Genomic DNA, 626 nt, shown 5'->3' on the forward strand with positions numbered 1-626 from the left:
AACCGTTCAGCAGATATTAGCAGCCGTTCAGCAGGTATTAGCAGCAGTTCATCAGATTTAAGCAGCTGTTCAGCAGATTTTAACAGTTGTTCAGCAGATATTAGCAGCCGGTTAGCAGATTTTAGCTGTTGTTAAGCAGATTTTAACAGCCATTCAGCAGATTTCAGCAGCCATTCAACAGATTTTAACAGCCATTCAGCAGATATTAGTAGACATTTAGATTTCAGCAATATAGTGTTTTACTTTTTTATAGCTCTAGCTGATTTTCTGCTATTTTTAGTAAAAAAAAAAAATCAATTTCAGCAGTGATTCAGTAGCCGTTCAGCAGAATTTTAGCTGCCATTTCACAATCGTTCACAAGTTTTATTTGGCGTTTTATTCCTTTTGTAACTTTTAGCTGGCTTTCTGTTTTTCTTAGTTTTAGCAACTTAATTTCATTAGTCATTCAGAGTCATTCAGCAGTCATTCAGCAGTCGTTTGGCAGATGTCACCAGTCGTTCGGCAGATGTCACCAGTCGTTCGGCAGATGTCACCAGTCGTTCGGCAGATGTCACCAGTCATTCAGCAGATTCAACCAGTCATTCGGCAGATTTCAGCAGTCACTCAGCAGATGTCACCAGTCATTC

General features: G+C 39.5%; 1 protein-coding gene across 1 annotated transcript in view; it reads right to left on the reverse strand.

Annotated features, from left to right (window-relative positions):
• The window catches only part of prrt1 (proline-rich transmembrane protein 1), an 11,263-nt gene that overhangs the window by 9,575 nt on the left and 1,062 nt on the right, over positions 1 to 626 (reverse strand). The window lies entirely within an intron of this gene.

Source organism: Nematolebias whitei, chromosome 19 (assembly GCF_014905685.2).
Source record: "Nematolebias whitei isolate Nwh7 chromosome 19, NemWhi1, whole genome shotgun sequence".
Taxonomy (NCBI): Eukaryota; Metazoa; Chordata; class Actinopteri; order Cyprinodontiformes; family Rivulidae; genus Nematolebias; species Nematolebias whitei.